At 33.7% G+C, this 24,478-nt stretch overlaps 2 long non-coding RNA genes across 2 annotated transcripts in view; both read right to left on the bottom strand.

The window, feature by feature from the left end:
* Window positions 1-1,648, bottom strand: part of LOC147076893 (uncharacterized) — a 300,090-nt gene extending 298,442 nt beyond the window's left edge. Inside the window, exons 1-2 of the long non-coding RNA XR_015069386.1 lie at window positions 1,405-1,648; window positions 437-1,212 (exon numbers count right to left, since the gene is read on the bottom strand). This is a non-coding gene — a long non-coding RNA (uncharacterized LOC147076893). The remainder of the gene's footprint in view (window positions 1-436; window positions 1,213-1,404) is intronic.
* Window positions 1,649-15,005: 13,357 nt separating this feature from the next.
* Window positions 15,006-16,615, bottom strand: LOC147076911 (uncharacterized). Its single transcript, XR_015069384.1, has 4 exons — window positions 16,348-16,615; window positions 15,952-16,126; window positions 15,749-15,831; window positions 15,006-15,667 (listed from the first exon to the last, which is right to left on the bottom strand). It is a non-coding gene; the product is annotated as an uncharacterized LOC147076911 (long non-coding RNA).
* Between the last annotated feature and the right edge of the window lie 7,863 nt (window positions 16,616-24,478).

The raw sequence follows: 24,478 nt of genomic DNA on the forward strand, positions 1-24,478 counted from the left end.
AGTTTTTACTTTGAAAAAGACATCGTATATTTTGGGTTCAAAATAATATTATGCATACGGCCCTGGATTTTTCGCAATGAACCATTTGACGTTTGATGTAAAAGTTTTGAATTGTTATTGTAAAAGATCTTTTAGGAAAAACGATCAATGTATAAATAATTAATAGTATGCATATACTCATTTGTAATCTTCCATTAATAAACATTTTTTTACCGAATAATAACGTATAATACGTATAAATCGAGAGAATAACAATATCATATCCGCCATGTTGTTTTACCACACGAACTTGAAGAAGCTCAGGGGCCTTATGTTAGAACTTGCGAGTCGTGTGAAACATCGTAGTCATTCGCGAAAGTGACGTAGGTTATCGAAATAAGGCATGTCGAAACTTATCACTACCTGAATTAGTCATAATCTGTGTCGACAAGGGCACTCGTGACCATAGTCCCCCATACGAGTTGAGTATGTGAGCATGCGCACTGATGTCTCGCGCCGATAACGCAGTTTAGTTTTCAACTGTCACATAAAAGTGAAAGGTTAGGCTGCGAAAAGATAGTATTTTATTATTGGGCTCGCGAGAATAATTACCTACATATTATTATTTTATATTTCGCCAAAGCATTGCTATAGATTTGTATCGTTCACCCAATTATTGTAAAATATGTCAATCCCATAAATAGTTACTTTTGCGGCACTTTTAGGATCACGTAATCATCCGCGAAACAGATCAAATAATTATGTTAACTTATGTCAAAATGCTTTTTCACTCAGTGATGCACTATTTATACGTAATTTTCGATTAAACAAAGAGCTTGTGAGATATATTTTACAAATTCTCACGCCATATAGGTTTATTAGGTATCTTAAGTTTAATGTTACTACCTACCTACAAGCGTGAAGAGTTTACAATGCGAAAAAATGAATATGGTTGTATAGATTAAAATTAATCAAAGACATAGAAGATGTATGTTATATTTTGACACATTATTACGTTTATAATATTATATCCATGGAGAATTAAAAAGTCGTAGGTAGGTATAATGTTGAGACGGACATAACCTCACCTAGGTACCTCATTTCAATTAAGATCACTTAATTGAAACCTCTCCATTCTTTTGCTACTTTTGCACGACGAAGGACGTGAATTCATGTACCTATTACCCGATTTCCATATTTATTTTGATATTTCGTTTCGTATGTGACAGTGACCTTGAAAATCAAAACGTCAAAATGAATGAGTTCGCTGACGTAAAGAACACGGCATTACCAATTTTATTTATAAACAATAAAGATGCCGAATTATTATATTACTTATTCACAATGTTACTTAATACTCTGTTATCTTGAGTTCAATTAATTATGTTAATGTTTTATAATGGTTTGTAATGAATAAATACCTACATAAAAATAAATGTTATTGAAGACACTGTGTTTATTTTGTTAAATCTTGTTTTACAGTGTAATAATATTATATGGTTTCGCATTTATGTAAGGTTATATTCTACGTACATATATCTATATCATATTATACTAAATCAATCGAATATTGTAGGAATTATACACAAACATAACCAACAAAAATAATGATTTCGTTTGACATTTCATTTTTGACGTTTCATCTTGTACCATAGACACCGATTTTCTCGGTTTTGGCGATGTTGCCAACTAGTCACTCGAGAATTAAAATAGTCCGTAGCGAGTGGCTTCAAAAATAGTTGTTATCGTATACGGTATTAAACGGGCGATACTAACTTGTCATACCACACGGTTTTCGACCATACGACTCGCAAGTTCTAACATACCCGCGAACAAAAACGATGCATAAGTGCGAATGAGAAAATATTCGGCATCCTTATAATCTCTGCGACACGCGCTAAACTAAGATAAAAGGTTTACAGAATTGGGAGATGGTTTGCTACGGTGTAGTCGCCAAATCTTACCTAATTGCTTAACTATGCGTCGATAACCGTGTTGCTAAAATAGCTATTTTTGTGTTAAATATAAAGGCAGTGGTTAATATTTTTAGTTAATTAAGTAGAACAGATGCTTCTGTGTGTTGTATTAAAATGTGGTAGCCGTACTGCTAAGCAAGAAGATGGTATTACGTTTCATAGGTAAGTTGATACATGTTCGTGATAATTTATTTGTATATTATTATATAATTTAATATCAAGTGACCGTGTTTCTTTAAAATAACTTAAATTATGAATATTTTTACCTAATGGTTGCATTTTAATCGCTACTAAATAACGTAAAAAAAATAGAAAATATATATTTTAATTCTGAGCGTCTAGTGCGAGCACTTTGGGCGAGTTAAATGGTCTATGGTCTCGAACATTTGAATACGAATGCGTTCGCTCGCCCGCAAACCAAACGCACGGCACGCAGCTTTATTTAGCAATGCAATGGGTGGCGTCTAGATGTATCTATAGTCTAAGGTGGGAAGAGATTTTCTTTTTCTATGAATAGGTAATCAATCTGAACAGATCATGAAATAATGCATAATGCGAAGACGTAACCAATTCACATCTCGCATTGCTTGTACTAAACGTTCCCTGAAAGATGCCTTGTTAGTTCTACATTACGTAGCATTTTCGAACATTCACAAGATTAACAGCATCTTCCGCGGAAATGGCTGAAGTGAGGCGGGAAAAAACACCTTCTTTCCCAAAATAATTGTACAGGTCTCCGGTCACAGATGAATGAATAGACTTCAAACTTCTTGTAAAAACGATTCAACTAGGTGTCATTAAAATGCTTTAGTTAGTGGTGTAGAAGTAGGAAAAAAACTATTATAGAGACATGTTATTTTATTTTTACATAATATAACAAATTATATATTTACCTATAAAATATTTGTAGGTATATAGGTATATGATAATGTGTATCTTTACAGTTTATTAAAATCTGTTTCAAAATAGTTATTTGTAGAAATAAAATGAACAGAATCAATAATTTTAAAAATACAACAAATTAAAATCATTTTTAGTAGGTACCGTAAAATGGGGTGAGGTTGATAGACATGGATATAATATAATTATTACATTAATGTCTACCTATTGTCACCATCTTCATATCGGTATAAGTATATTTTTTTGAAAAAGGGTTAAGTTTAATTTTATAAATTTTAAATATACCGCCATTTGCACACAGTGCATAACAATGCTAATAGAAACGCGCTATCTGTCGGCCATAAACAAGAACATTAAACGGCGAAGTGTAAACAAATTCATTAATCAAAACAGGTAAGTATACTTCTAACTCAATTTCAGCAGGCATACATCTAACCCCTGATACTTGACCCCCTGGCGACTAAAGATAACTATTAGGCTCAATATTAGCCAATAACTACTTAACTACTCATTGACTCAGTAATGAGACAAATGTCAGATTATTCAAAGGAATCTATAACATAACAGATTAATAAATAGAATTCCAATACAGTACATTTTAAAGCAGGATTTTAAATGTGTGAGTTCCTATGAAAATGAAAAACTCAAAATAGACGTGCAATAGTGTATGTTACAACATGCAATATACCAATAGTATATGAGCGTCACTGCATAAACAGAGAGCATTAGTTGTCAATGTTCGATGTAACGTATTCTTGACACATTGTTTACGTAGTTTATCCCGTATTCTTCTATACTCGAGATCGGTTGCCTACTTCACCACACCTGTAAGGTATTTCAGTTCTCATTCTTTCTGATTTCCTCGGAACCTATTTTCAATTAAGTCGTAATTACATTGTGCATGCTTATCTCATTGGTTGGATTTGGAGTTTGTATTATTGCAGTTTTTAGAGTGCCACATTACTGGCTGACTCCCTATTGATGAATGAAAGCGACTATTACAATAAAAGCACGAACTGGCATACTAAGTAACCTTTCGTTCAAAATCGCCAGTGCTTCGAGCTTGTTTCATGTATAGTTTATACAGAAGAATTACATACTGAGATATCCCGGGTCCTGCGGCTAGCTCAGGATGTCGGTAGGACCCGGGATTCACACAAATAAATTTTTTATATTTTGGCTTTATCGACGACACACCATCAATTGACAATGTTATTCTTACACATTTCCGTCACTTAATATTACTGCTTAATCTCTAATTCGCTTTAACTTTAAAATATTTTTTCACATCCATGCGTGGTTATGTCGTTTTTTTTCTTCGAGTCGTGGGGCCGACGTTACCTCTTTCAATGGCGACCCTCTACTGACTCTTTATATCGAGCAGTGTTGCCATCTTTTTATGGCTTATTTCTTAGGCTTTCGTCTCTTTTATTCGGCACAATCACATACTTCCCTGACATACTATTATTATAATAAGATACAATTCTTACATGAACATTTACAAATTTAGTATTTTTTTATTCATTTATTTTATTCATTTACACATGAAGTGAACATTTTTGACAGTTAATCAATGAATTTTGGACATACGTACGCCCATTGTTGACTAGAGGTCAGGTGACATGGTAACACTTAATAATTACGTAATTTAGACTATCGGGAGAGGCCCAATAATCATGGGTGTAACAATCCTATATATTAGATTCTTTTGCACTATTTTTACTTAATGTTTTTTCTCCACTATGTACACGTAAATGTCGCTTCAATTTGCTAAAGTCACAAGAACAATAATCGCATATTGTACACTTAAAAGGTTTTATACCACCGTGGATCAATTTATGCCGCTTTAAACTATTGGAATAAGCGCATTTATAATCACATAAGTTACACATATAGATTTTCTTCCCACTATGTACAACAGTAACATGTGAGCTTAACTGGCTAGGAGTTGTACAATTAAACTCACACACATTGCAATTAAAAGATTTTTCCGTAACATGCGTTCGCAAATGTAACTTTAATTTGCTATGTTCAACGGAACTATACTCGCACTTATCGCATTTATACGGTTTTATACCACTATGAACCATTTTATGTCTTTTTAAACTGTTTGAATATGCGGATTTATAGTCGCATTGATCACATTTAATAAATTCATTGTCAGTATGCGTAACTGTAATGTGAGACTTCAATTGAATTGAAGAAGTACATGTAAAATTACATATTTCACACTTAAAAGGACTTTCACCATTGTGTTTCATTTCATGTTTTTTCAAGTTGCCTTCGTATTTAGAACTATATTCACACTGACTACACCCATAGAGTTGAGTTCTTTTATGAATTAATTTATGTCTTTTTAAACTATACGAATATGAGCATTGATAATCGCATGAATTACATTTAAAAGGTTGTTTACAGCTATGACCATATTTATGTCTTCTTAGATTAAGTGAATATCTGCTTTGATAGTTACAATGATTACATTTAAAGGGTTTTTCACCACTATGAATCATATTATGTTTCTTAAGACTATGTACATTTTTACACTTGTAATCACATAAACTACATTCAAAAGGTTTTATATCAGTATGTACTAATTTATGCTTCTTTAAACCATTCGCATTTACACTCTTGTAATCACAAAAACTACACATAAAAGGTTTGTTTTCACTATGAACAATTTTATGTTTCTTCAATATACTTGGGTAAGAACATCTGTAATTGCATACGTTGCATTTAAAAAGCTTTATGTCATTCGGTTTCAAATTGTCAGTTTCAAACGTTGAATCCTCGTGACACAATTTATGTTCTTTTAAAATTCTTGCAGTAGCGAAAAAAGCAAAGCATTCGTCACACACAAAATTTCGTATATAAAAAATTGTTCTATGCAACATCAGATGAGCTTCTTTAACATCGGTTTGATCCAACAGTTCTCGTTTGATGCTGTGATTATGTATTTCTATATCACCATGTCTAGACCTTGAGCCACCAGCTACAGATGAATTACTAATTTTCATATATTCCAAGACTTCGGGTTTTACACCATCAAAAACAGGTGATATACCTTGGACAATGCTCACGACAGAGGGTATATTGTGTTGCGTGAACAATGCCTGCAAGAAAAATAATATATTAAAAACAAATCATTATTATTTAAAATATTGCCAGTTCCCTTACAAATTTAGACTAAGAAATGATCAATATTGTCATGTTTCGATAGTACTTATATATATAGATATAGATAGATAGATAGATAGTGACTTACTCAAGAGTTAATATTTTTCAACCTGATTCATCCACAACTAGAAGTAATTATAATTATATAAGCAGATACGATAATCTATAAGACGGTTCGTATTATATTCATCCACGATTCAATGCTGGATGAAGGCATCCCCCAGTTCATTAACTCTCCTGCGACGCTAGTGTTTCGCTTCAACATACATGCACCGACCTTTGTGAGTTGGTCTATTAAATGGGTTTTAGAGGCGTCTCTGTGTTGTCCCTTGTGAAATCAATGTATGTCTCTATGAGTGACATGTCTAGGACAATGCGCACTCTTGTTGCTTCATCCATGGGTTTTTCTGCGTCATGTTCAACATGCACCTTTCCACACCATGTAACACTACTTTTAGTTGTTGGACTTCTCTTACACATTCATACGTGGCGACTGGTAGCACATATTGGCTGTACACTTTACGTTTAAAACACAGTAGTAGGACAATTTTAAGATACTTTTCAAAATAAATGTAGACAGTCCTATATAAGGGTGTTTGATTCTTCACATGCTGTGTCTATTATTAAGTATATGGCTTTGTGGGAGACATTTGTATAAAATTCATGGGAACGACTCTTGTTTGGATTTTGTTTCTAATATTTTTACGGTTTAGACCAGTGTTTCCCAACCTTATTTGTGCCATGCCCCACTTTTACGATTAAAAAATCTCCATGCCCCATCAAAATTTTATAGTTACCTAATAAGAGAATAATGAATGTGGTGTTGGTCTTTTTTCAAATTTCTCCTTCATATTCCTGCCATTTTTCGGTAAAAATAATAAGTAAAAGTACAGATATAACAGTGATGCCGTCTTTTTCTCGGAAAGTCAGGGTTGCAATATCAAAAAAAATATTTCGAAAATGCTTTTTTCCACAAAAAAATGTAACAAATATTAACAATTTGCACATTGCCCCCCAAAACATTCAAATTGCCCCCTGGTGGGGCGTACGCCCCACGTTGGGAAACACTGGTTTAGACAGATGCTACGAACCTACGTTTCTCATGTCAGCCAATATAATACATTCAGTAGCGGCGTAACATATGCAAGCATAATTGAGTTGACTAAAGTCATAACTCACATATTCTAAAAACCGAGTATTGAGATAATCGTAAAAAACCACCAGAGCACTGTTTTTGTGATTAGAAGGAAATTATTGAACTCCCTTGAATATTAATGACTGAGTCGATTTAATTTTTTAATATATACAAGTAATACTGCTAAGGCTGCAGACACACGGCACACTATGCGAAATATACTTCAATGATTGGTTAGAAAGGCCTTGATGAAAGAACCTACATTATTCATTGAAAAATGTGACTGATGACACCAAAGGTCAACTTTGTCAACGATTTTGACATTGTTTAAGTGACTTTTGATAGCCAACTATTTTTCTTTATATGGATTATGTTTGACACTTTCACGGTTGTTTTTTTATCGTAATAGATTTGTGAGTTTTTTTACCATGTGCACTTCTTCCTTTTTTCCTCGACGTTACTAGCTCGTTGCAGAGGCCATTATCACTAGAGATATTTAGGTATTATGATGAACTGTAGTGTAAGTATATGAATGCAAATGTTTTAAACCGTAAATGTAATAGGTATGATGGGGTTACTGTTAAAAACGTCATGGCTTCCGGCACTGTCATCAAAATCGAAAATTCTACCCGGTATCCGGGAGTGAACATTACTATGAGCAACGTTTGATCTTAGCTAATCGGATTACTTTTGGTATACTTAGAGCGACGTTTGCATTTATACACATTATTATGCAGGTGTATAATAATTATCTCAATAATGGCCTCTGCAACGAGCCCGAAACGTCGAGGAAAGAAGGAAGTACACACGGTGGAAACCCAAAAATCTATTACGATAGATTAATGCCTTTAGAATCACTTGGTATATTTAACTCTAAAATTGCAAAATCTGAGTTCTGCCTCTAAGCGACACAATTTAAGTGTGACATTATTTCTCGTCTGTTGCTTAGGAAAAAAATAATTAACACAAAAAATAATAACTTATTATATTCGTAGATTATTGAATATTCTGTCATTCGATGCAGTACCTACCTGAATAAATGGTTTGTCTTCAGAATATGAGCAACTAGGTGAAAAATTTTCATACTTGATTGGGTGTACTCTTTCGACAATAAACTCTTTTTTGAGGTCAACTCGCTCCAAGTCTGTCTCTGATTTTATATTATGTGCGAACTTCAGCGCATGGTCCTGAAAAATAATCATATAAATTAGTTTTTTGATATTATTGAAATTTATCTATTTTATATAAATAATGAACGTAATAAATTATAAATTTGAGACATTCACAACGTGACATTTATAAACAAAGAAATAGATGTAGTAGGTATTAGAAAAAATAGTAGGTATCTATAAATAGTGAATACAAAAATTATAAAGTACATAGATACATGGAAGTACACCAATGTACCCCATTAATATTAAAGCTATACTTCAGCTGAGGCATGGTCTAAAACCATCACGACTACGCGACGCGAAGATTGTGCAAACGACGCGTGCATAACAAAACATAATTTGTCATAAAAATTCAACATGAGTGCATTTAATGTTATGTTTATTGATATTTCAGTAATATAATAATATATTCATTGACATGTTTTGTTTTTCGAGTAAATACGTAACGTTTCTAGTCATCTTTACAAGACTTAAGAATTAATTCCCCCGTCGCCATCACAAAACAAATTAACGTGCTCACAGGTCGACTATCGCTCTCCGATTTGCAACATCTGCGAAATTACGTCCCACCTATTGCTGAAAATTATTTGCGGTTTCACTGAAGTATACTCTTAATAGATCTGCCCACATGACACATTAATATAATAGAAATCTGAAGGCCAGTTGCACTGGACCAAGATTCTGAAGTAGGGCGTTTGTTATTATTTTATGACCAAACCCAGAGATCATAAAGCATGCCGACAATTTTCAAATAATATTAGATGCGCGTTTTGTTTAAGTGACGAACTTAAACGAAAATTATCATACAGACGTAACTACTTATTGAAAATAACATTTATTTAACACGCATTCAAGTTTGTCCAATAGTTCTTGACCATATAACAGCTGATTAAAAGCATGCATGAGTGAAACGGCAAATAATTTTCAACAATAGGTGGGACGAAATTTCGCACCCGTCGCCAATCGGACAGCGGTATAGCGAGGTGTGAGCACGTCAATTTGTTTTGTGACAGCGTCAGAGAAATATATTCTTATATCGTGTAAAGATGACTAAAAACGTTACCCATGTACTCGAAAAAGAAAACATGTCAATAAATATATTATTATTATTACTAATATAACAGTAAATGGACGCATGATGAATTTTTATCACAAATTATCTTTTGTTCGTCACCTCGTTTGTACATTGAAGTTAATCCCTCCAAACCAAATCCCATCGTTTGCACAATCCGCGCGTCGCATATATATTAGACCATGCCTCAGCTGAAGTATAGCCTTAATAAATAAAAATGTTAAAGCCATCGCCATGGACCAAGACCAAAGTTCTGAAGCAGGGTAGTTTATGGCTTGATAGCCATAAAACAACAGGTAAACAAAACCGCGTCGACTGTTCCCAAAGATTGAAAGCACGTTACATGAACGTGAAAAACTAAAATCCATAGTATTAGCTAAGTATTGAAAATAGCATATTCTTTATCACGTGTTTTCCACACTCGAGATATTGAGCCTGTTATACCACACTCGGTAGGGTACCTAAGCCTTCTTCTTCCACGGCGCTAAATCCCGGGGTGGGATTTGGCCTCCTCCACAACCGCTCTCCACTCACTCCGATCTATCGCCACACTTATCCAGTTACTGGGTCTTCCTATATGAAGCCAGTCCACTTATACGGCGTCAGCCCATCTCCTTCTCGGTCGGCCTCTGGGACTCTTCCGTTGGGGTAGCCACTTCGTCATGATCCTTGGCGCTCTAACTTCAGGTATTCTCTCCACATGTCACGCCCATCGTAGTCTTTAGGACTTACAGTATCTTATGATTGTTTGCTGAGGGTACCTAAGCCAGTTCCCATTATTTTTGTGGTCCCTGTTTTCCATACTCGAGATCTGAAGCTTGTTATGCAACTATTTTTCTATAATCTAAGTATACAACACACATAAACGAGTTCCCTGCATCTGCCATATAGGTAGGTAGGTACTGTTGTAAACAGTGGCGCACCCAGAATTTAATATTGGGGAGGGGGGCAAGGAGGAGAATGTAAATTAGTCCCATAGGCTCTTTTTCTTCACAGCCTAATTTCTCGTTTATCGGCCTTTTGTCTATTGCACTCGGTGGACCTACAACACCATGGTCCCCACATTCTGAAACGGGCCCTCAGGCTAGGATATTTGGCGGGCCCCCTACCTACCGCTAAGATAAAAGGCAGTGTGAAACAATACATTAACGTTTTTCAAATTGTGTTTTAGTTCAAATTAAGGGTACTTATACAGTGAATTATTGGCGATTTTTAATACATCTACTTTAATAATGGAGCTGTCGAATATCGACACATAATAATCAAAAAATATATTGCACATTTATATAATTGAAAATTTTCATGGCCATGAAGTATAATAGAGCCGCAAGCGACATTTTTTTACTATTAAAGCTAATTTATTATGTGTGTTTATCTCACTTATCTGGTCAACCCGATATGCCGGGCCCCCAGGCTAGAGCCCTGTCAGCCTTCCCGAGCCATGACCTACACCACTCCGGAATTCGGGTGGACACCGAGAATTTTTTAACAGTTCCATTAGGGATTGGGTTTCTAAAAAAACCTGACGATAGTGTTTCGAAATTTTTGTGTTAGAAATTAAAATCTAAGAAATTTTTCTAAAAAGGGTCCTGGAGAATTACAAATCATTTTTTTGCCGTGTTTTTTTGTCTAAGCCCAAAGGTATAGTTTATTGGCTTTCAATTTCAATGTTTAAAATCATTCTGATAATTTTCATGTTTGGGGTGCCAGGGCCCCTTGCCCCCCCCCCCCCGCCCTGGAGTGCCACTGGTTGTAAATGTCGATAGTGTGTTACTCGCATAAAATAAAATCGTACCATTTTAAACTGGGCATTGTACCGAAAGTTATATTAACTATACAATTAGTGTGTATTGATTGTAATCGAAGTCGTATACGTTAGAAGCAAACATTCGGTGAAATTGTACATAAGTGCAAAATAAACTACAGTCTACATGAAATATCTGTGTAACAACTTCTTAGGTAGGTACCTACCTCGACTGTCGAACTGTCATCGTTGACAGCCTCTTGTTTTAAATAAGAATGGACGTCAGTGGTTTTTGGGCGCTCTATGGGAACTTCAAACCAATCTTGGTCTTCCGCGTCAGGTAAAACATCGTCTGGTTCGCTTTTTACATCCATTTTCATGCGTGGGTCTGTCAATACGTCAGAATCAATGTTGAGAAAATATGAGAATTAGCTGTCGCACACGCGCGATGGTTAGTGTTGCCATCTTGTTGTCACAAAAATATTAATATTATGCTACGCGCAGAAAAAAATATATTAGGTATATTTGAGAAACTACCTACCACACAGAATGTTTGGATGATTTTTGTTGAAATTGTTGGAAAAATGGGAAATTCAGAAAAATAAAAATCATTTTTTGTAAATTTTGTTTAATACCTTTTAAATTGAATGAAAATGGTGACAAGGTAATTTTAAAATATAAAACATAAGTACCTATGGTAAAAAATAGCATAAACTACCAACGTAATGAAGGATGAAGAAATACAAATAATGCAAAAATTATATGAAGTATGTAACATCATAATAATATAATATAATTATTATAATATAATACATACAATTAACATGGAAATTTAAATAAGAAAACCAAAAACTTCTTAACAAAAAAGGTGCATACAATAATATATTCGCAAAAAATACAAGGAGAATATAAAGAATATAATTAACATGGTAATTTAAATAAGAAAACCACAAACTTCTGAACAAAACATAGGTGCATACAATATATTAGCAAAAAATACATAGAGAAATATAAAAAACACAATTAACATGCTAATTTAAATAAGAAAATCACAAACTTCTGAACAAAACATAGGTGCATACAATATATTTGCAAAAAATACATGTAGAAATATAAAAAACACAATTAACATGCAAATTTAAATAAGAAAATCACAAACTTCTGAACAAAACATAGATGGATACAATATATTAGCAAAAAATACAAGGAGAATATAAAGAATATAATTAACATGGTAATTTAAATAAGAAAATCACAAACTTCTGAACAAAACATAGATGGATACAATATTATATTACCAAAAAATACAAGGAGAATATAAAGAATATAATTAACATGGTAATTTAAATAAGAAAACCACAAACTTCTGAACAAAACATAGGTGAATACAATATATTAGCAAAAAAATACATGGAGAAATATAAAAAAAACACAATTAACATGCTAATTTAAATAAGAAAACCACAAACTTCTGAAAAAAACATATTATGTGCATACAATATATTAGCAAAAAATACATGGAGTAATATAAAAAATACAATTGATATGCTAATTTAAATAAGAAAATCACAAACTTCTGAACAAAACATAGTGTGAGGCCTCAGTGCCAGCGTTCGGCGCAACTTACACGTATAACCGTGTGTGTAAATGTTCGTAGACAATGTCTTTTTTGGTTATACATTTATATGTTTGTGTTGCGCAAAACGCTCAATGCTGCGCCGAACGCTGCCACTCAGGACGTACACATAGGTGCATACAATATATTAGCAAAAAATACATGGAGAAATATAAAAAACACAATTAACATGGTAATTTAAATAAGAAAACCACAAACTTCTGAACAAAACATATGTGCATACAGTATACTAGCAAAAGATATAAGGGAAAATGTAAAGAACACAATTAATTATTAATTAATACAAAAATCCTTAAAACACAAATTTTTAAACGTAGAACATAATATTAAGATGAATATAATTTTATTAAAACGGATAAAACAGTAAATGTTCAAATAGAAACTCAATTATTTTTCTAGTTACGCAGTAACGCTGTATAAAACTTTCTATCTATTATTGGCATAAACTTTTGCATAGCTCTTAAAGAATCTATTTTATATTTAGGAAGTTGACGGATTTGTTTTATAGCTTTCGGGCGCTGAAGATTATTTTGAGGAAGAATAACTATAGATGAGATGCTTGCTTTAACGCGGCGGCTCGGTCTATCTAATAATTTAATGTTAATTTTAATCAGAAAATCAGTATTAGTGTGAGATGTTCTATATTCTACTTCAAATAGCGACCGGGTGTATCTTAACGCTGCAACTTTTGTGTAAGGAATGAGTTTATAATTGTAAAATTTAGCACATGCACCTAAATCCTTGAAATCTGTTTCTTCCATTTGTAACACAATAAATGGATTTTTGCGGCTTACTTTTAAAAGTATTCTAATAAACGAAAGCGGCGAATAAAATTCGGAAGCCGTCATAGCCTTTTCTATCTGACTGTGGGCATTGTCAATTACCTGAATACAAGAATGCCCTGGGGTGGAGTATTTCATGGTGATTTGTGAAATTTGTGGATTACTTATATAATGTTTGAGGCTTTCACGGTTGTTTTTTATCGTAGTATATTCTTGGGTTTTCACCGTGTCTCCTTCTTCCTTCTTTACTCGACGTTTCGTGCTCGTTGCAGAGGCCATTATCAAGAGATAGTATATTAGTATATCTCTTGATAATGGCCTCTGCAACGAGCCCGAAACGTCGAGTAAAGAAGGAAGAAGGAGACATGGTGAAAACCTAAGAATATACTTGTGGATTACTCTTTAAAAAATCCAGCACTGCATACGACATCATAGAATTTATATTCTGTGCACGCATGAGTCACTCCACATAATTAAACTTGTAATTAGAGGATTATCAGCGATGATCGTATTTCATTCCAAATCGCACAATAGACATTTTTGTAGTAGATAAATGCGCAGTCATATTGTAAACATTTAATTTTGAGTGATAAAAGAAGCTACTTATATCTGCCCTGGGACATGTTATCACATTTTCTAAATCAAAACAAAGTACGGGTGTATCACTGTTTTGTCTGTCTTTATCACGTTCTTCGCGCATTCTGCCTTCAATACTGAATGTATTTTGTATAACTATTCATGCTCAGTCGTAAGTATTCCATTCGTTTTAGCTACTTTATAATGCTCGCGGGTGTCGCATCTATCTGATTTTGGGATGTGGAAATCAAGATTGAACTCTGTACTAAAACTTAATTTATACATCGACATCTTACCCGGAATGGAGTCAGTCTCTTTGCATTTGCTAAGATATAGATCATACATCATTGATAATGACATCGATGAATCTATATATCGACTCTGTCCTGGCAGAACACACTAACTGGAGAATACTAGTTTTGAGTAATTTGACTTTGAAGTTGTTAAAATGTTTGAAATGGTCTATCATGTGAGTTTATTAAGTAATCGTAAAAAGGATGACTTTAAAATAAAGACTGTTTATTTATTAAGGTTTCCAGACGGTAAAGTAGTACCCCACGGTGGCCGCGCGGCATAAGCGTTGGACTATCATGCCGTGGGTCCCAGGTTCGAATCCTGGGTCTTGCAAGTACACATATTGTTTTTCAATATGTGTTTGAGTCAGGGTATGGACCTAATAGGTTGAGCAAGTGGCTGACATCCATTTCTAGTAAAAACAAAATCTGTTAATACAAACCTCTACTCTGTGGAGGTCCATATGATCCTATTAGGATCGGACATGGTCGAAAAAAAAAAAAAAAAATTTGAAATAAAGAACATTTTGGTATCACTAACTCAATGTCATTTTTTCGAATTAGTGTCTTCTGCCAGAACAGTGACGATATTCTCTTTTAGTAGAAGCTCTGCAATAGTGAGATTCAACTATCGGGAAGGAGTTAATGTGTTCTCTTACTTGATCCTTTAATACAGCAGGCACAAATGTTTTTACATGTTTCCCTCTACCATCAGGCGTTGGAATACTGGAGTATTTTTTTACATTTGAATTAACGTTATAAATTGGTATTTGAGAGATGCTCAACGTCCACAAATAAAATGTTTTGCATACCTGAAATAGTTGATTTTTCACCATTAAATTATATTTAAATGTAAACTTCCTCCGTGATACTTGGTTTTCTTTGTTTTTAACAGTGCGACGTTTCATAACACTTCTTTCAGTTGTTTTTAAAATGAAATGATATTTTTCATTTTGATTTAATGTATAATAGTCTTTGTGTATACTCTGTTGTTCTTCTAAACATATAAATTTATTGCATTTGAATGTACAGGAATTGAGGCAATCTTTTCTGGTTACAACACTTTTCTTGGGTACAAACTTTCCGCGTCTTGATGTGTAAGCTTGGCCTGATTGGCATTTTAATTTTAGTATATTGCGTGTCCAATTCTCGGGGTGAGCGATACGTTTTCTAACTAGCACGCTCGATGTTAGTGGTTCACTTTCAAACAGCCCATCGTCTTCATCTACGGTGGTTGAGGGAATGTGATGTAATAATTGTTCATCTACGGTGTTGGTTGTGGGAATGTGATGTAATAATTTTTCACCTACGGTGGTGGTTGAGGGAATGTGATGTAATGATTGTCCTTCTATTAAATCGTTCACTTCAGCTCTAGAAGAAACTTCAAGCCTGTAAGAGTAGAAAAATGCAACATTAGTAATAATATAAGTAGGCATATAATTTGTTAAATTGTAAAAGATTAATACGTCATTGATTTGTCTGACATCGTTGACAGATTTTTCTACTTACTGTTGATAGGTATATAATATTATCACTTTGAGAGCATAACATTTGATGGTATTCTTCCTGGGAATTTTCAACAATCGGAATGCTTGAATACAACATATTCATTTCTTCAACTCCTCTACTGACATTTGATACGTCTAAAAGGTTTATATTATCGCTTCCAGGAAGACTTCCAAACCTGAAACAATAAATAACACAAAATCAATAAATGCAACGAACAGCCTTAATATAATCTTAATATTGAGACATTGTTATTAACAAAATGTAATAAGAAATTGTGCAAGAGATTCACAATATGAAAATATTGAATTAGGTGTTGTAATTAACAGTTTGTGAATATTTCACTATAACTAATGTAATGAAATTCTTTAAATAACCATATAATTAAGGCTTACTTACGTTTCATAATATAAATCATCCATTATTGACTCCACAAATACTGTTGCTGTTAAATGTCACGAAACAATTTTTTGAGGTTATGAATTTCGAAGCTGTAGTAGTTTATGTACAATAGTTAAATACACTGCATGAAATCTGAATAATGAATTTTAAATATTATACAACACGATTTACTCTTATAATTGCAATTAAAACCAATTTATCAACTTTAAATGTAATGATAATTCGCGCGACGCGAAACGTCAAAACACATGGAACTCTGTAATGTAGAACGACAGATCTTTCTAGACAACGGTAGGTACAACTCTGTAGTACCACAGATTTCTTGTAAAGTGCACATAGAACTTGGTAGTACTTATTGGGTTTTAATGAAAAAATATAGAAAATATCGACTTCATATTAATACAGCACGTAGATAATGTTAGGTACTTGGAAGACTAGCTCATTGTTACTTTAATTTGGCCAAAATTCGACAATTACAACCCTGTAGTTCTCGGGTCGCGACTGGTAGGTACATTAATATTGCATTTGGTGCGTTTCATGTAGGACTTGGGTATCCTCCTAAACCTCGCACAAGTTGCCTCATGATTATGAAGATTATTATTATAAAATAAATATAGATTAGGTAGATACCTAAGTACTTTTTATTAAGAAATCTACAACGTTTAAGGTATGTCCAGGATCATGCTTTGAAAATAGAAAAAAAGCTCCATTTTGACCCACGCTGAGCATGTCCTCCCTTAAAATTCTGTTTACCTATTTCCTATCTTGTAAATATCAAAAGTTTACACACACGTTTCTCTTATCATAATAGATCAAACTGGGTATTATTTTGATTATGGAAAGGCATAGGTAGGTGTTACATCCAATACTTTTAATTATTTTCAATCAGTAGAGGAGAGAGTTGAATAATTAGGTACATATTATTTTGTACAATTTAATTTAATATTTTTTACATTATTATAAAGTGGCAACATTGACACATCGAATCCAATATTCAATATTTTCAACAAAGGGAAGGAATTAAAATGTTATTAAAAATCAGGTAACTAATCAAATTAAATAAAAACAAAAATACAGTTAAATTCAAAAATGAACTAAATTACTTTTGCATTACCCGTATTTTTAATATTATTTAATTTAATTTTATGGTTTTTATATTGGTAACATTTTAATTACCCTCTGTCAAAAATATGGAATGTCAGATACCTACGAGGTGTCAATGTAGACTTGTAGAGTATCGCAATGCTGTTTGTTTATTCTATTTATATAATACTGGAAGTATATTAGCATTAGTATTGTCAGTGCTGCTTATGGTCGAAATCCTAAACACGTCTACATTATTATCTCACTCTTTTACATATTATTAAACATTCGAAATGGAGATGAAACGCGACCCAGATGAATTTGACTCAGACGCAGAAGAAAAACATTGGTATGATGAGAAAAAAATGTATTCCATCAGCCCAAATGCATCCACTTATATAAAACAAGAGATTACTGACGATTCTAAGGTTAGTTTTTTTTTACATTTAAATTGTGGGTCTCTGTGTAATCTTGCTACCAATAAAACATAAATATTTATTTATCTATAATAACCCTTGAAGTACTCCATCAACTCGTTAATGCTAGCAAAGGGAATACAAAAAATGGGAACTTGGTGACAACCCTTGGCAAAGTGCTGATGTCGTCCCCCATGGCCCCTACATCCTGAAGCGGCCCCCCAGGCTAGGATGTTTGGCGGGTCCCCCTACCTATCGCTATGGGTAAATGCAGTGTGATGCGCTACAGTAGCGTTTTCCAAACGGTGTACGCGGTAAAATTAAGTTGTATTTTTAGCGATTTTTTGTATTTTTGTATTGTGGAGTTGTCGAGTATCGGCACACAATTTAAAATTACATCGTACAACCAAATATTATTACACTATCGAAGCTAAATAGCGCCTCAGGCAACTTTTTTTACTATTAGAGCAAAGTTGTGCTGTATGTTTATCTCATTTATCTGGTCGACTCGCCACACCGGGCCCTTTCTGTGTCCGGGCCCCCAGGCTAGAGCCCTGTGAGCCCCCCCCCCCCCTTGTGGGGGCCATGTCGTCCCCTTTCGATTATAGTTAAAAAATGTCTGTCAATTCGATAGGTACCTACTTACCTATTTTATTATATATTTTTGGCCTTATTAATCATACACATATATACAAAATATATACACTTAAGTACACACTGAGAATTAGAATATTTTCACGAAATCTACTCTCAAACAGTGATGGTTTTAGGTATATACGTGGAGGTCTGAGGCGCCATATGTATCACAATGGGTATAACTATACAACAATTAGTGATGCTATCGAGATTTTTTTATGTTTCGATTATTTTTAAACGAAGATGTCATTACTATCTCTTCATAAAAAACGCCCTTTGGCTACCTACTGCTCTGGCTACTTTGCTCTGGAAAGATGTACTATTTTTTATATTATTTGTTCCTTCACTCGCCGCCTTTATACAACGCGTGACGCCTACCGCCATGGGATGCCACTGGAATTGGCTAACAAGTATTTTATACAGCGCTCGAAATGGAAAAGTTTACGAACCGGAGCGCTCGATAAATTTTCTGAAGATATTTACATATTCATCAAATTGTATGTGTATTTTATGAAAATAAGTGTGTCAAATATTCTATTCTATGGTCTATCTAGCTCAGACGGTCAACATATTTTTTCCACGAGACGGAGCGATAATTCTACAAATTTCACGAGCCGGAACGGCGCTCCGGTGCGTTCCGTTCCATTTCAAGCCCTGATTTTATATTATATTTAACATACAGCATAATCAGTGACGTCCCTAGACAAAATGCCGCCCCTAGGCAGTGCCAAAATGCCGCCAAATTTTTTATAGTTAACAGTACTTTTTATCATCCTTTCATGACTCCAATATCTGAGAAATGTGTTGTATGGTGGATACATTACTAAAATGATAATTATATACACCACTAAATCTAATTTAAATGCCATATCTGCTTCAATAGACAATGTCTACGATTTCAGATAGGTACATAACCAAAACTCAATTTGGATAAATTTTAAATTATGTTAGTATGTACCTACCTATAATTTAAATATTATTTGCAAATCTGCACGTGTTATTGCTGTCCACCAAGGACTTTTTAATGGAAGAATATTTCCGTTATTACTAAGTTTAGGTATCTATTGCTATATAAATAATGATTCTCCTCGATTTGCCGCCCTTCAGGTAATTGCCGCCACCAAGCGACGCTCAATCTGCCTACCCCCACGGGACGTCACTGAGCATTATGTATTGGTTTCTCCACAGATAGATAATAAATAGAATTCCGATAGGCTATATTCAACACGCTACATTTTGAGGCAGGGTTTTGAATGCGTGAGTGTCCTACGAAAATGAAACACGCATTATGCACAATATGCAATAGTGTGTGTAATACGCCAATATTAAATGAGCGTCAATGCATAAACCGAAAGTAGTTGTCAGTATTCGACGTATGCGTATTCTTGACACGGGTTTAAGTTTATCTCGCGTTCATCCTTACTCGAGATCGGTTACCTGCTACTCCTTACACGTTAGGTATTTCAGTTCTCATTATTTCTAAGTTCCCTGGGTTTCTCAGTAACCTAAGGTCATTAAATTCAAATCAATACTATCCTTCCATCTTTTACAAAATCGACCAGGTCTACGTTTGCCTTCCGGCTTTCTGAACGTCAGTTTCATTAACATGCGTGACTCGTTCATCCGTCCAGCTATTTAAGGCGGCCCAATTTGCTGGAATGTACAATTTGTGGCCCCCCGTACAAAGCGTACTGTTCGTAATTATATCTTTGTCTCCACCATTACTGCATGTCATTGATTGGTCCGAAGATACCATACAGCACACTCCCCTCGAAGGAGCCCAATACGCTGTCCATGCTTTTAGTGATGCACCACGTCTCCGAGCCATATATAAAAATCGGTCTTGTGCCTGTTTTGTACAGATGAATTAAAATTGTCTAGTGTCGTTTGAATGCGTCATAACACACCATCTACATTCGATTGCAGTGACATTTTTTTTAAATTAGATTACATGGCACTCTCAACGTTAGACGACCCCACCTACAGAAAGGTCCTACAGGAAGACCCATCCAAAAACGCTATAGTGCGCCATAATGGTACTTTTTACAGCCATGTGGGTATATTCTATACACAAGGCGGCTATCGAATGTAGTTTATCATATTTATGCATTCAGGTATTACAATTAATTATTGTTACAATAATTTAGCAGTCTAAACTATCTAGCTCGCTCTAAAAGTTAACACAGCTAAGAGAGGGATACTTTTTGACAATTTAGACCAGCGATACTCATCCTGCGGCCGTTAAAGCTTTTATGTGCGGTCCGAAACACTTTTATTATCTATAATTTTTATATAATTATAATTAATCATTAATTTTCGTATATTATTATTCTGTTTTAGTTTATAATTTTTAAAATCTCAAAAATGTTTTGTAAAAAGGGGGGGTTTCATGATTTATTTCGTCACACCAGTAGTGATGCGGCCCGCGTTACTTTACAAATATATGTATTTGGCCCCAAGAAAAAAAAAAAGGTTGAGTATCATTGGTTTAGACAGACCCACTTACCAATGTAATATTTGTCCTGTTTTCAGATGGTCGATATCAAGAAAGAGTGTGTTGAAGATACACCACACCCACATTGTTATGATGAATCTAAACCCAGCTGTTCTTATTTGGAATGCAGTCCAGTAGATAAGGTACCTACATAAACTATGCTTATAATATATATTACACAATGTTTTTACCTACATAATTATTGATATATCGGTAAAGGTTTTTAGCTATGCCCTCAATGGCCGAGCGATTACCGCTTCCGCTTATATTGTCGTGGGTCTCGGGTTCGAATCCCGGGTTAATAATTTGGATGAGATCGTGTCACCTTGTTGGACATCCTTGCTAATAGTAAACCTGTAAAACGTCTTATGAAGTTATTATTACCAATATAATACTTTTTATATAAATTTAATTTTCGTTTCTGTATTTTTTTAGTTGATCCATGTGGACGCAGCAAAAGTTGAGAGTTTCACATCGAAGGGGGTATCAGAAGTACTTTTAGCTTATGGTGACATACAAATAGACAAGCAAGACGTAAAAAATGATATCAGCGAATATAATGTTGCAAGTACCAAGTGTCGCATTAATGAAAGTAATCAATTTCAGTCAAATTTCATGAACCATAATTTATTAGTTGTCGTTATCAATGTAGAAAAAACACATTTTCATAAGAAAAATTTTGTGTGCTCTGTTTGTTTTAATATTTTTGCTTCGTTAAACTTGATGAAGAAGCACAAAGCGTCTCATAAAAATGTATTTTTAAAGAAGTCTTGTAAAAGAAAATTAGCATTAAAATGTGAAGATTGTAATTTTTCAAGTTTAATGCTTAGTAAAATGAAAATACACAAAATGATCCATTCTGGCGAAAGGCCATTTAAATGTGTGCAATGTAATTTTTCATGCATACAATCAGGCGACATGAAAAGACATAGATTTACTCATTCTGGTCAGAAACCAATTAAATGTGAAGAATGTTATTATTCATGCGTTAAAGCTAGTAACATGAAACAGCATAGAATGATTCACTCTGGTGAAAAGCCATTTAAATGTGATGAGTGTAATTTCTCATCTGCACGGTCTACACATTTGAAAACACATAAAATGAAACATTCCGGCGAAAAGCCTTTTAAATGTAATGAATGTTCATATTCATGTGTACAATTAAATAAATTGAAATATCACATTATGACTCATTCTGGGGAAAAACCATTTAAATGTGATCAATGTGATTTTTCATGTACAAGAGCTGATAGCCTGAAATCACACAAAACGACTCATTCGGTTAAGACTTCTAGTAAACCACATAAATGTGATCAATGTGATATTGCGTTCCGGAGGTCTGCTGATTTAAAATTTCACAAAATGGGTCATACAGGTGAAAAACCATTTAAATGTGATCTATGTAGTTTCGCTTGTATACGTTCTAAATCTTTGAAAATGCATAAAATGACACATTTTGAGGAAAAGCGATTTAAATGTAGTAAATGTAATTATGCATGTACTCGGTCTATTTCTTTGAGAATACATAGAATGATACATTCCATCGAATAGCCGTAAACGTATGTTCATGTGTACAATTTAATAATATGAAATTACACGAAATGATTCATTCTGGGCAAAAACCACTATTAAATTGCTCAATGTCATTTTTAATGTACACTATCCGATAGCTTGAAATTACACAAACTCACTCATTGTGGTCAAAATCTATTTAAATGTGAGCAATATGATATTACATGCCAGAGCTTTAATAATTCGGGAGAAAAACCATATTGAATGTGATGATTTATTTAAATACTCTTGTTTACAATCTGGTAACATCAAAAATTATAATTCATCACACTAGTTGCGTTGGATTTCTTATTTTCGCTTTTACTTTGCCGACATTAACATTACTCATATATAACTAATAATACTAGCACACATATATATATATATATGTAACTAAGAGTGGATATAAGCTGTGGAGTTCTGACAAAAATAGTGCACTCTAAACATAGCATACGTATTTGTTTTTATTAAACAATGCGCTGATGGCCGAGTGACTAATATGTAAAATTCTTCTCTCTGTAAAATACATCAATTTTGATATATTAAAAATACGCCATTGTTTTATGTATATGTTTATATTATGATTTTGGATGGACACGGTTTAATTGCATATTAAAATTAATCAATACCTCTTGGAAGTTGTATTCTTAATACATATAGTGAACTTTTCAAATTAAATAATTACAAGATAAAAATAACTTTTTATATACATTTTAAAATTCTATGTTGAATCATATAAACTTGACTAGACTAGCTTAAACGATCAAAAAAGATTGTATTTGATAGAAATAATACTTTACCCTGTACGCTGAAACATTAATGCGACAAAGAAAAAGGACATGTACGACCTGTTGCCATAGTACATTCCTCCAATCCACCACACCTTTTTCAGGAATCTCCTAGTCGAGTTAGCCACAAACTCTCAAGACATATTCAGGGAATCAGAATGATGACGAAGAAAAAAAACACAACCTCTGCTTATGTGTTTAAAATGTGTTTTTTCTCTAAGCAATCGAAAAAAATATACCTATATAAATTTATATTGATTAAAATTAATTAGGGACTTACCTAATATAAATAATAAAATTTCTAACATAATATAACGTGGATCAAAATATAAAATAAAATTTGATTTATATCACATCTGTGTCATTATTTTTCTCTTTGCTCCTTAGAAAAGTAAAATAATTCGCAAGCGAAGTGAACTAAGTCCATAAAAGTTTATGTTATTGTTACCAAAAAAAATTCCTTTTTAACAGAAAATGCTTGTGTACAAAGTAAGTCCAATCTCAACATACATAACACTTTTCAGAATTACAATCATACCTTTACAGAATTAGAAATAATCAAATATGTTCGAACCAAGTTTACTCAAAACTAACCAGAACCCCGTTGTCTATGTATGACCTGTCATTGTCTAAAGGCGGCCACAGACGGACAGTTCTCGTAACAGGTTGAACATGGCACAGACAATAACTGTTCAATAACTGTACGTTAGTGGCCACACCACAGATCAGTTTAACTACCCCATTTAAATCTGTCGAACTGTCAACAGACGTGCCCATATACGTACAGTTATTGTCCGTGGCAGAGCAAGTGTTAAAAACTATGGAGGTTATGTTCGCGGAGATAATACACAGGGGTATTGTTTAAATTAGTTTTAGGTAGGGTATACTATTGAACGATGATACACGAATAATTTAACTTTGAATTTATTATGGTTATAATTGTTTTTATTAGAAACAAATTGACATAAATACACACCTATGACGTTGGTAAAATAAATCATGATTTCGCTAGTGGATTGTGTATTTTATCGATTCACCGAAACAATATTATACACATTCGTGTAAATATAATCTTTTCTTTTGAATAAATTATTCCCTTTAATAGACAGTATTAATTAAGTAAGAAAACGGTAATATTTATAAAGGTATTGATTTTATAT

Source organism: Rhyacophila brunnea, unplaced genomic scaffold (assembly GCF_057557595.1).
Source record: "Rhyacophila brunnea isolate RB1 unplaced genomic scaffold, BYU_Rbru_1.0 scaffold_13, whole genome shotgun sequence".
In the NCBI taxonomy this organism is placed as follows: Eukaryota; Metazoa; Arthropoda; class Insecta; order Trichoptera; family Rhyacophilidae; genus Rhyacophila; species Rhyacophila brunnea.